We start from the raw sequence: 13,918 nt of genomic DNA on the forward strand, positions 1-13,918 counted from the left end.
AAAGAAAACCTATCAAAAATTTGAGAAACTGGAGAAAATTGAGTGGAAATTAAGTATTTTGTTTTTATCATTCTATTTTCCACACAGTTTTCCTCAACGTGAGGAAATTATTTAATTAGTTTCAGAATTTCTGCTTATAATTCACTCAAAAATCTCTAGTGATTACTTACAAAGAAAACTGTATAATAGAATTTGAATATTCATGTAAAGTTTACTCGTGAACTCAATTCCAGAGAAACACCGGAATAATCTTATAATTCTTTACAACTCAATGTTTTATGAACAACGTAATTAGTTCATTTGAATTGGAAAGTTTAATTTCTAAACAGATTTATGACACTATGAGTGAATGGAACAGTTTCCTATCCGAACCATCAAGTGAAGTGAAAAAAAGAAATACGAGTTTTCAACAATTTTTGGGTGATTTCAATTCCTAAACGGTTAGTCCTTCATTTTTCACTGTCCATTTTGTATGATCAATGAAAATAGTTTACTTGAAGCAGGTATTAACCGTTATTTATATTCTTCCAAAGATACTGATGAAGATCAATTTTCATGTTTTTGAAAAAAATCTGTTTTTCGTTAATCAGCTGTCGCCCCCATGCGAACGACAACTTTCAGAAGTTGAGAAACTTGTGCGAGCTAAGGACTAACGAGGTCTTACCTTTTAACATGTGATTCCTAACACGTTAATTTTCATGTTATTGTAAAAACATCATCAATATATCCAAAACAAGCACTTTTCTCGTTCACCAGAAATGCAATTCTCAACTTCATCTCCTGAAGCCTCCAACTTTGTTGGTGAAACGTGTGTCAGAATAATATTGCATTTCTGCATCGGTTTTCTCCAAAAAGATAAATGTCTCTGAATTGGATATAATAATGTCACGACAGACAAATTTTCTACTTTCATAAGTTTGTTGGTGGTCAACATCTGTCGAAAAAAACCTGCTGTCGCCCCTGTACAAGCGACAACTCTCAAAAGTCGAAATTTGTGCGAGCTAAGGACTTACGAGGTCTTACCTTTCAACGTGTGATTTCTAACACGAGTTGGACGATAGGAAGTGAAAATCGATCGTCCGGCATTGCCGTTCGAACCACCAGTTCACACAGCGGTCGACTGAGTGAGTCGAGCAAACCACCGACGTCAACCCACCAGGCCACCGTCCTACTAACCAAAATGGACACCAATACGTCTTGGCACAATCATGTCGTTGGAATTGCAAAGGCTGTTCCTCAAAAGCTTAGAACACTGTTTCGAATCAAAAAACTATATACACCTTAGCAACTTTTGATGCTTTATAAAGCTCAGAGCAGACTTTCTTTCTAGTATTAGATAGATAGATAGATAAATTTATTCAGGTAATTACATATTTTGATAATGATATAAAATTGAATGATAAATAAACAATTTTGAAGTCTGAGCTACCTAAGCAGAGCTTGAGTTGTAGTATCAAACTATAAACAACTTGAACGTTGATTATATATACACATATACATACGTATACACATGTATAAACATGCATATATACATACATAAACACATACATATAATATGAGATATCATTGTTGCATAATAAAGCATACACTCATAATGACAATGTAAATACAAACGATACAAATAGTTGGAAGGAAGGAAAACTGATGGAAAGAGAGAGTAATAGTCAAAGAGAAGGTGTCGTTGGATTGTTCAACTAATTCAAGATATTACCTATAATAAGATGTAGTTTATATCGATAGCCTAGAGAGAACTTCGATTAGGATTCCAGTTCGTAGACAGATTTCAATATGTCATAGTTTTGATTCACATGTTCTTTCAGTTTTAACTTGAATTTGTATTTATTGGAGATTGCTCTTATTTCTGAAGGAACTAAGTTTATTAGATTTGAGCCATTGTATGATATAAATCTCTGACTGCAAGTTAATCTACAGCGAGGGACATTCCTTTTTTTTCCCATGTATGGAGTCACGCCCCTAAGCATACCTTGAAGCTGCTGGATTCCATCCAAAAAACATCCATCTACCTAATTGGTGACGCGTACATTTGTTGCAACCTTGATAGTCTAGAACATCTATGAAAAGTTAGAGTTTTGTCTCTCTTCTATAGATACTTTCACTGAAAGTTCACTTCTATAGATACTTTCACTGGATTCAATCCCCAGCAATTCAAACCCAATACTGATAGCTATTTTCGCACAGACACCGCTTTTAGAGGGCCTTGAGGGTTTTTCTGTAGTGTTTGTGTTTCGTTCGTTCTCAAGAACAGTTCTGCTGATTGAGAAAAGTGCTTGCTTTGGAATTATTTCACGACAGAGGTCCCAGTGTCACCTTTTATCACCAGAATATGTTTTTCATGGAATCATGGAAAATAGAAATTTGGATCGATCAGTAAAAGTAGTTTCAAAGTTTTTCCAAAAATTCTTGAACTGGATATTTTTTTATGAAGCTGCACAAGCGACTGATGAACTCAGTTTAGGCGACACTGAATGAGGTAATTACAACTCTGTCACCTATTTGAAACTCGTTCAGCAAAAAGCCCACACGAAAACCAGAGAGATCATTGGGTGTCCTTCAGAAACATTGAAGACTGCGCTGCGGCTCATCAAAGCACATGATTTTTCCTCTTGTCAAGTCTTGTGTACTGGAGTCAGAGACTGGGAGTTTCAATATGGCCTACCGCTACTGTAGTAGCCTGATGGATAAAGAGGTTCCCGACACCAGCTGCAGGCCTATTCCTCTTCCAGAAACGATAGTAAGCATCAGACTCAAAAAACTGTTCATTTTTTGAAAACGAAAAATTTGGACGTGTTTTGCAGAACAAGTGATAATTCATGCACATGCACATTTGCCAACCTTTTTGGTAAAGCGGCATTAGTTCAATCCCGACTTTGACGTGTGACATTTGTTGAAATTGAATTTTTAGATTGCTTGAAGATCAATAGATTTGATGAATCTGAAAATTCACTGAATAACCAAATATAATTGAATACTTATCCTTTACTAAATTTTTCTTCTAATGTGGATATTGGTAATTGGTAGATACATGAACTCAACCAATTTCAATTTATTCCATATCGATAATAAGTTTTCTGATGTTTGAATTTGAGATAAGTTTATACTTGAACTCAGAAAAAATTATTAGTCACTAAATAGGTAGAAAGTCAGATGATTCAATTTGCTAATTTATATAAATCAGTAATTAGGTAAAATTTATTTGATATGAACACCCTTGATGAAACCAGTGTATAGTGATTTTGTGAACTATTCAGTGAAAATATCACAATAAAATATTGATCGAATACTTCTATAGACTTTGGTAAAGCTCTATCACAGTCACATTGATAATCAAAATAATGTAAATCATTGATCATTGTGATGTATCCCATTCAATTTCACTAGACTTCATTAATATATTCGATACTTTGAGACATTATTCACTAACATGAACTGAAGTTTCATATTTCAAACAGATTGTTCACAATTTCTCACGTAGAAAAATCTAATTTTTTCATAAGTGAGCATATATAGATACGAAATACCAATCTATTTGATATATTGAAAACTCAATTCTTGCTTATACATCAACTGCCTACTGGAAAATCACTTTCTGTCTTTATCTGCGGCTCTTATCAAACTAAGGCAAATAGATGAAATCACACCTGAAAGAAACAGAGAATTGTGTGCAAAAATCCTCAATATGCTTGATTATGTGAGCAAATATGGCTTGAAAAATAATTTTAACAAATCGAACAATATCACCGAGTAGAAAATTCTACATGATTTTAATATTTCCAATGATAACACGCACATATTTACTAGATGTGTAATAGTAATAACAATATTCATGTTCAACGTTTATGTTTAACAAGGTTAACTTTAACTTCCTCTTTTTGAGTAAAAGTTATACATCTATGCTTTTTTCATCGTCATAGCTATTGAGAAATATAATAGACTCTTTTGAATGGAAACATTACCCCTGTGTTTGTTCGAAGGTAGTTCACAATGTTTCTTGGTGCATTTCGTTAGTTCGGACTCCATTGTCTAATATGATATAAATTTATTTGAAATACCTGAAAGAATCTGTAAAAATTGAAACAGAGATTAGCTGAATAATAACAATTATATCAAGCAAAAAACTGAAATTACAATGAAATAAAATACAAGCAACAACCAAAAAAATCAAAAAGAAAATTGAACTGTTAACACGAGATGAAAATTGAAAAAGTTATAAACAAGAAATGAAAATAAAAAATTTAAAAGATTTCAAACCTAGTTATTTCACGACGTTTCGATTGTTAGTATCCACAATCGTCTTCGGGTGATAACTGGACTTATTCCTCCGAGATCTGACTATTTATAGGTGATTCGAGTGCTTTCACGTACCCCCTCTTACCTCTACCCGCTTCATCGGTTTTAGCGGAAGCTGACCGTTTGGCGGGAGTTGGTCGTGTTCCGCTTGATTAGTGGTTTCCATATGTTGCGTATCTCTACGCTAGCTTGGTTACATGCGTTGTTGGACAAGATATATGCGGTTTCTTTGAATTTTCTCCTGAACCAGTGTTCTTTCTTGTGAATGATTTCAGCTTGAACCCACTTGATGTTATGTTCATGAGTCCAAACGTGCCCTGCTATTCTTGATTGGCTGGTTTCTTCTCGCGGTGTGTGTTTCTTATGTTCGGCAATGCGAACTTTCAATGGCCACTTAGTTTCACCGATGTATGATTCTCCGCACTCGCAGGGTATCCGGTAAATGCAATTCTTGGAATCGCAGTCCGCGTTTGGTGGCTTGGTTTTTGTGAGGCTGCTACGGATAGTGTTCCCAGACCTGAAGCAGGTTCTGATGTTATACTTGGAACCAATCCTTTTTATCCTTTTCGATTACCCTCTGATGTAGGTAAGTACAAGTAGGTACTGGTTGTGGCGGCTTCTCTTCCTTGTGGAGCTCTTGCTATCTTGATGATTCCTCTCTTAGTCGATTGATGGTGATTGGATTCCTGGTTCAGATACTGTCCTGAGAGAGTGGATTTTTGATACACAAATGTTTCTCATTTCGTATCGGCCCTCTTCACAAATACGTCTAAGAATGGCAATTCGTTGTGGACTTCCTTTTCCATTGTGAAAGTGATAGATTTACGTTGTTGATATACTTCAGGAAGGTGTCTAGTTCTGCATTCCCATGGTTCCATATTATGAAGGTGTCGTCTGTATCTCAACCAGACTCGGGGCTTCTTGTGGGCTTTTTCAATGGCCAGAATTCCATATATATAAAGGAAAGGATTAGTCGTAACAGCACTCAAGAAAAATTATTGGCAAACCGCGGACACGTGTTTCTGGCTATTGGCCTCATCAGCGCGGTGTAGCCAAGTGCAGAGATGGGCAACACTTGGTTGTCAAAAACGAAAAAACAGCACAAACGAACGGAGTCACCAACAGGAGCCTACCGCACATTTGTGATTTCAATTAGGAGACCTAGAATTTCTAGGATATCATAACATCACCACGGAGGCAGCTACAGCTACCTGCGTGACTTCCGAGTCCAGGATATAAATATATAGAAGGAGGTGTTATCGAGTGTCTATGATTTAATTCAAAAAGGAGAGAATTAGTCGGAACAGCACTCAAGAAAAATTATTGGCAAACCGCGGACACGTGTTTCTGGCTATTGGCCTCATCAGCTGGGAGGCAGCTGTAGCTGCCTCCGTGGTGATGTTATGATATCCTAGAAATTGTAGGTCTCCTAAATGAAATCACAAATGTGCGGTAGTCTCCTGTTGGTGACTCCGTTCGTTTGTGCTGTTTTTTCGTTTTTGACAACCAAGTGTTGCCCATCTCTGCACTTGGCTACACCGCGCTGATATATATATATATATATATATATATATATATATATATATATATATATATATATATATATATATATATATATATTGGCAGTTCCTCATCTTGCGTAAAGAATTCGTCCTTCAGTTGGAAGTAGCAGTTTCGTACACAGCATCCTAGTAATTCAATAATTACATATCGGTAAGTTTGTTCTATCTTTCAGGTCCCCATCTTTGAATAGCTTCCTTAAAATCATACAAATCTCCGCTTCATCTTCGATGAAACGGAGAGAGGGAAGAGGGGATAGGTGAAAGCACTCGAATGACCTATAAATAGTCAGATCTCGAAGGAATAAGTCTAGTTATCACTCGAAGACAATTGTGGATACTAACAATCGAAACGTCGTGAATTAACTTGGTTTGGAATCTTTTCAATTTTACAATTTTACTTTCTTGTTAATAATTTTTTAATTTCCGTCTCGTGTTTACAGTATAATTTTCTTTCTGATTTTTTTGGTTGTTGCTTGTATTTTATTTCATTGTAACTTCAGTTTTTTGCTTAATATAATAATTGTTATTTTTCAGCTAATCTCTTTTTTAATTTTTTACAAATCCTTTCAGGTATTTCAAATCAATTTATATCATATTAGACAATGGAAGTTTGAACTAATGAAATTACCACTCTGCATAGTTTCTGAACTTTCAAAACTATACAGATTTTTTCGGGTGTAGTCCCGAACAGTCATTTTCCAAGACATGAGCAAGACTAGACTTTCTCAGTTTACCAAATCATATGTTTCTTGTATGCTTCTGAAACGAATTTCAATAGTCCGTTTGCTTTGACCAACAGAGTTTCAACAGGTCAACATCTGCAATGAAATGCAGATCTTCAGAAAGTTCGGTAAGTTGCAATTTCATCAGCTTTTTTGTTCCTGGACTAAAACGATTCTGTATCAAAACTAGCAGCACAGCGGTTTGTTTCCATAAACTTTCACTCTGCCTCTTCCACTAACCCGCTCCTTCAACCTTTCGTTGACAAGGGTTAAATTTGTTTTTGCTATTCGAAAAGTCAATATGTGATGGAATTCAGCACAATCCAATTCAATAACGGAATTCAGTGTATATTTACTCGAATGCCGTTCTCCTACTCCATCATTTGGGTTTTCACGATATTCATACATCACCGCATTTCCCAACGAACAGAAATACACGCCGTAAAGAAAATGGAAAATGTGCTATTCGGGTATATATATTTTTTGTATACATGTGGCTTTTACGACCGAATGGTATTAAAAGTCTTTCAGACCGCCAATGATTATATCGTAAAAAGTCAATAAATCCCTTTTCATAGTGTAACCAGAACCAGAGACGAATGGTCCATAAAAATAGATATAATGGTGAGTGGGGATGGTCGAAAATGCTTTGAAATACGTTGAATTCGCTGAATTTGTTAATCAATCGATGGAATAATGTTAAATTAGACCGCCAGAAATTGTGATATATTGAACATTCAAGTCACGCGAGAAAAAAATCAACGTACACACCAAAAGGCAATTTTATTTTGTCAGAAATGGGTCACGAAAAAAGCAATATGAAACATAAACGTACTCATTAACAATACATGGAGAGATTTTCCCATGATAGTTCACAAATCCGACATGATTCACTTCACATCAGCTTCTTCAGGTGTGTCTAATACAGGCTTGTCAGCAGTAGACACTCCCGAGGAAGCTATTTTGTATAAAACCAGGTGTTGGGGTTTTGTGAACTGTCATGTGTAAATCTCGCAATGAATCTCGCTGCTTTAATGGGTTTCAGCTTGCCATAAAACGGAATCAATGGGAAATATGTTGAAGTGTAAAGTTACTGCGGAATATAAACAAATGAAAAGTCCAATCAGTCAATAACTTGTGAAGTGGATACGATCTGTCAACAAATTGAATAATTCAGTAAAATGCTCCTAGGATGGATCTTTGAAAGCAGTAAAAGATCAAATAAAAAAAACACTGGCACACATAATCAATAAAATTTTCGAAAGCGGCATTTGCCCCCCCCCCCCCTCAGTTTGAAAGATCGATAATTATACCCATATTCAAGAACAGAGATAAAAAAAATATCTTACATGCAATTCGAATTCAGAGAGGGCAAATCCACTTAACCCATTAACGCCCACCGTATGATTTATCATACACAAAACACATGTGCATTTGAGGTTAAGTAAACATTGTCATATAGTGCATTCTGCACCAGTTCTTGTCAGAGCCTGTTTTTGAAGGTTTATTTCATTTATATTCAAAGCCTGTTGAGCGAGATTTGTGAAATTTGGGTTTTACAGTTGTTTTTGTGATAGTTTTTACTGACTGTATTCTAAAATGCCATTGAGGTAAGTTCTTTTCGGTGGAATTCTTGCAAATTATGTCCTAGAGTATTTTTTATAAGCTATACACATAATGTAAATACTAAGAAGTAATATCCTTAAGAGCAGTGGGACAACTCGGTAAAATTATTCCTTTTTTTTCAATTCTTAGTCACTGTATGATATATCATACGTTGGGCGTTGGTGACTAGTTTTTCCTTTTTTACAGAAAACAATTCCATAACCCAGAAGATCCTCGAGATGCAGAAGAGTTGCTAAATTATCTTGAACAATTAAGTTCTGATGACGAAGACTATGAGGAAGTGCAACATGCTCAGAAATTGGAGCTAATTCTTCTTCCTCCCAACAATGCTGCCGATAGTGACAAAGACGATGCTCCGAGCGACGAAGAAGATGTAGGTACCATCCGAAGCATTGGAAAGGGAGTGCTCAGAGAACCTATGGAGGTTTTTAGCGTTGATGATGAGAATGTGAAGACACAACTAAATTCACTGCCACAAAAACATGTTAGTGATACTGACCTTGAAACATCCGACAGTGAATCTTCGGAAGATAATAAACCGCTAGCCATTTTATTCGCTAAGGAGTTGAAAGAGAAAGAAATCAAAAGAAACATAAAAAAACGTCAGTGGAATACAGTCAACTTGAAAACAAGAAATGAAAAATCAAAATTACCCGTTACACCAGAACCAAGCTTTGTTCAAACAATTAGAGATGAAAATTTGCAACCAATCGATATTTTAAAAATTTTTTATGATGAAGAATTCATGAAATTCATTTGCGATGAAAGTGAAAAGTATGCAGCCTTCAAAGGTGATCATGAATTTAGATTATCTTCTGATGAGTTATACAAGTACTTTGCAATTCTGTTCTTATCCGGGTATTGTAAAGTGCCAAATAGAAGGCTTTACTGGGAAACACAACCAGATACATTCAATCATTTGGTCAGTAATAGTATGTCTAGAAATAGATTTGAGCTCATCCATCGATACCTTCACTTCAACGATAATAATAAAATTGATCAGAAGAACAAAATATATAAAATTCAGCCATTAGTTGATCATGTAAATAGAGTTTCCCAGAATATGTTCCAGCGCTTAGGTTCAAACTTTTCGGTTGATGAGGCAATGGAGCCATACTATGGCCATCACAGCATGAAGCAATTCATCAAGGGCAAGCCGATAAGATATGGCTTCAAATTCTGGTGCCTAACAACTTCTGAAGGATATCTCTTGAAATTCAATCCTTATTGTGGGGCTGGAGAAAAGCTTCAGGGCAAAACCTTGGGATCTAGTGTCTGCGAGAATCTATGTTTGAACTACCTTCCAGAGCAAAGTACTATATACATTGATAATTATTTCACTTCTTTGCCATTATTACATACTTTCAGAGGATATCACTTGAATTGTATTGGAACAATCAGATCAGACAGGATAGAAAAGGCACCACTCAGAGACCTCAAAAAAGAAAAGCGAGGATCAACACATGCTATTACCGATACAGCGAACAACATAACACTTATACGTTGGAATGACAATAACCAGGTAACAATCGCAACGAACATTGTGGATTCAGAAACGTGTCTATCAAAAGGGGCCTGCAACCGTTGGTCTAAAAAGGAAAGAGCTCCAGTGCAAGTGGAACAGCCATCATTGATGAATTCATACAACCATGGCATGGGTGGGGTGGATATTTTTGATGGTCAACGAGGACTATATCGAATAAGAATAAGATCCAGAAAATGGTACTGGCCTCACATTAGATTTTGTTTGAATGGCTCCATTGTAAATATGTGGATGCTCTACAGATATGTGGACAGAAAAATATCTCTTCTGCAGTTTATACGACGCGTTGTACTTGCCATTCTTACGGGTCCTGAATATCGTCATGGGCCAAAACCAAAAACTCCAAAAGCTGTTTTGAATGAAGTGAGATATGACAGAATAGAGCATATCGTTGATAAGATTGAAACGCAACGTCATTGTGGTTTTTGCGGCAAATGTGCAAAATTCATCTGTATTAAATGTAATATTGCTCTACATCCTGCCCAATGCTTCAGAAATTATCATGCCAAGTAAATTTTCTACATTCAGCCTTGTTTTTCTTTGTATAAGAAATATTCTTCATATGATTTTGAATAAAGAATAATTCCTGTTTTTTCTTCATAAGTAGTACTCATCACTTCCCAACGTATGATATATCATACTTAAAAAAAAAGTACTTCCTCGATGAGACAATGAAAGATATATGTTGCAACCAGATTTTTATACTTAAAACAGTAATAACTAACGATTTTTTTGAATATTTGAGAAAAAAAATTAGCTGGGCTTCAATGGGTTAAGATGCTATTACTTTATTAACAAGTGAAATCTATGAAAATATCTGAAAACAAAATTCCACGTTGTGTGAGTTTTTCGATCTAGCAAAGGCGTTTGACACAGTTAGTCATCCTCAGTTACCTGAAAGACCATAAACAATATGTACAAATAAATATAGAAAAAAGCCTTGAAGAAATTGTGGAGTACGGAGTTCCACAAAGAACGGTCTTGGGTCCAGTTTTATTCTCCATATATTTTAACAATTTGTTCACTTTAATCTCATGTGGAAAAAATCGTATACCATGGGAAAAACTGGATCGATCTCAAACAAATAGTTGAAAATGACCTCAAGAAAATAGTAACGTGGTTTGATAACAAATTGCTGATGTTAACTACAAGAAACCTATTTTTATATCTTTCACTAATAGCAGGAGTGGTTTGCGGAATTTTGATAATCTGGTGATTGAAGATAACACAGGAGAAACAAGCCATTTAATACGTGTTGACAAAAAAAAATCCTAGGTATAACTGTAGACCAATGTTTTAGATGGGATGCTCATGTCAACTCTGTTACTCGCACATTGGGAAGCCTATTACTCAAATTCAAATATATTCGAACAATTGTTAATTTACCACGAATGAGAATCATTTAGTGCACTTGTAGAATCTAGATTGAGGTATGGTATACTTGGTTGGGGTGGAGTTGCGAAAACCCAACTGCAAAAATTGGAATCATTACAAACGAAGTTCATAAAAATAATGTACCAAGAAAATTCAACCTAACCTTCAGACGCACTATTCAAAGAGGCAGTCTCAATAAATTGTTTTGTTAGATATGTTCATTATGGATTTTTATGAAGAATATTCCTATCAGAAATATAAGTTATAATATTCAATAACGGATATCTTTGAAAGACATTCTACTAGCAACTTGATAGTCTGATACATCGATGAAAGATTGGAGACCTTAGATATTCAGCTGGAACAGCCTGATTGATTCCACTGGTGGAATCTGGGATTTACTCCTTTCTATTGCGGCTATCTATTGTTTCAAAGTTCAGTTCAATATTGATTAAATCACACCATTCAAGAACTCTTTACATTCGAAGACAATTGTCTTTGTATGAACTCTCCGAGACGATTTTTTGGAATGATTATAATCTACAGCGATTCAAATTTATCTTAAATTGCCATAGAAAGAATGGAACACTGGCTATCTAGGATTTGGAAATCAGTATTATTGTTAGGTATTTATTTTAAATAGAAATGTTTCGAAGATAAATTCGAATCGAATGATACTTTGGTGAATCCAGCTTTGAAATGACATTTGCAAGAGGATGATTTAGATTAGGTTGATGGGGAGCTAGCCCATGGCCTGATTCACTGGGACCTTTCCAGTTCTATTGTTATACTCCTTGGCTGTTAGAGCTCACAATATACCTTGATCTCTTTGATGAGACTCCATAGCCTTGACACTGACCCCTTCATATAGCTGACAGCCTCTGGTTTCTCTTCCCCGCATCTTGCGTGTCTCAGCCTTGCTATCGCTTCGCATTCACAGAGCACATACAGTGCAGTGTTTTCCTCTTCTTGACAGAACCTGCAAAGGGTATCTTCTGTCAGACCCATGTTGCACATATGTTTCTTGAGTTGTCTTTGCTCCGTTAGTACACCCACCACTACCCTCAAAACCTTACGGTTGTGGTTTAACAGGTCTTTCGTGAATCTGGGCGATGGTTTCTTTATAAACTCCTTCGCTTGCCTCATTCCTGGGAGCTCATTCCACCAATCTATCGATTCGGCTTGCATCCATGAGTTATGGATGTCTTTATACATGCTTTCGCTACCCCACAGGATGGTTCTTTGGATACGCCTTCACGCGCTAGAATATCGGCCTCCTCATTGCCTTCGTGACCCTCATACCCGGAAACCCAAGCTAGAGTGACCCTATTTTGGGTACTTAGCTCCTTGATTTCGCTCAGACAGCTTCCCACCAGTCTTGAGAAGACTTGAAATGAGCTGAGGGCTTAAATAGCCGCCTGACTGTCGGAGAAAATCACAATGGTTTTATAAGTGACCTTCTGCCTGTTTATTTCCCCTATGAAGTGTTTCATGGCTTTAACCGGATCTTTTGTATATTCGTCTCTCTCAGACCGTGAATACTTTCTTGTCGAGACGGCATCGTAGACTTTTTCTAGGGTTTTTCCTGAAGCTTCGAAAAGCTTATACGTCATCTATGGAACGACGTCCAGGATTTCTCACGCTGTATTTTTTAGTTCAAGCTCAATTTCACAATTGCTGGACTTTTATGTTGAAATCTGGTTCAGCTGAAATCCGATAAACAAACTCTACTATTGCAGATACTTCTATACTCTATAAGTATGAATTATAAGATACCGAATGAATACCAGTTTCTGTCAACTTCTGAATTCCATGTCTAACCTCAGAAGTATATATATTTCAATATATCTTCACGCTAAATAAACAAAACAAACACCTCCAAAGTATTTGACTCGGCCCAAATTCTGTCCTTTAAATATGCCACACGTATTTATCCTGGATATATGTATCTCTGACATTTTCTGTATCTCTGGGATTTTCCATGTGAGGGCGGGATTATAGAAATAAAAAAATTCACCCAGCGGTCTTATCCAGCCCCAGCTTTCCAGGGTAAATTTGATTCGAGAAATCTTTGAATACGAGTATACGTTTCTTTCTCGTAGGAGCGGCACAGTAGTTGGTTATTCAATAGCAAGATTTTGCCGGGATCAACCGAAGATTTGTAGGATTTCTGGATGGTAATAATTATTGATTTCTGGAGTGGAGTTGAAAGTGGATAAATTTGAATTCATTCAAATTTTTTTTTGTTTTTATTTGAAATTTGTCGCTGTCTTCTATAAGTGTGATGGTTTATTAAACTGCAATGTATTGTAATTAGTTATTTCCCAGCTGATGATTTTATTATGATTCAACTTTTGGAGAAATGATATCGCTCCTGTTGTAGAACATCATTACTACACCAATTTCCATAAAACGTCCCAAATGTCCACCTGGAATATCCAAACTTTTTTTTTAAATTGAGTTTGGTAGTGGTAGGTGGAATAAGAGGATAAAATACAAATTCTACAAAGCTGAGGGATCCTGCTTTATATACCCCTACTGATGGCTGGCTAGACTGAACAAAAAAAATTTCAGAGGGTCTTGAGATTCCAAGAAAATTTCATAGCAATCGAGACGGCAAGCTAAATATCAATAATAATATTTTATTTTCCATTTGACAGTTGAAAATTGTATTGGATTGAGGGACGTTTCAGATTATTCCCAAGCCTACCACAATATTCCAAAATGTTCCGGTATGTTCTGGAAGTTGTTAAATACTCTCATGGGTTCTGGACTGCTATAGA

The sequence above is a fragment of the Leptinotarsa decemlineata genome, unplaced genomic scaffold, assembly GCF_025532065.1.
Source record: "Leptinotarsa decemlineata unplaced genomic scaffold, Ldec_3_MD MMD2_tig00002082_RagTag_RagTag, whole genome shotgun sequence".
NCBI classification, from domain to species: Eukaryota; Metazoa; Arthropoda; class Insecta; order Coleoptera; family Chrysomelidae; genus Leptinotarsa; species Leptinotarsa decemlineata.